A 374-nucleotide genomic window follows, 5' to 3' on the forward strand; every position below is an offset into this window, starting at 1 on the left:
ACGCTGGGGACCATGTCTTGGAAACCCGCCCCACCTCACAGCTGTTTCCATCCGCAAGGTTCCTTTACGCAAACTCCGTCTCCATTCACGTTGATGACTTGCATGTTTGGGTTCACAGATCATGGCTCTGCAAGAGGTAGAGGTGGTTTCCCGTTGCTTTCCTCCATCTGACTGTGGAATTCACCATCTCCCAACCAACCTCCTGCCTGTTAACGCAACCATTGTCGTTGGCTGACTATGCTGTGCCTTAAGTCACCGCTGACCATACACCGTGCGCGGGGAGGGCCGTAGCTACGGGGCGTTCTGAGAGGCAATCTAAAAACTCGATCTTTTAGGGCTTTCGATATGTAGAAAGACAGGAAAGTGTGTGTGTG

This window comes from Penaeus monodon, chromosome 34, assembly GCF_015228065.2.
Source record: "Penaeus monodon isolate SGIC_2016 chromosome 34, NSTDA_Pmon_1, whole genome shotgun sequence".
Lineage (NCBI taxonomy): Eukaryota > Metazoa > Arthropoda > Malacostraca > Decapoda > Penaeidae > Penaeus > Penaeus monodon.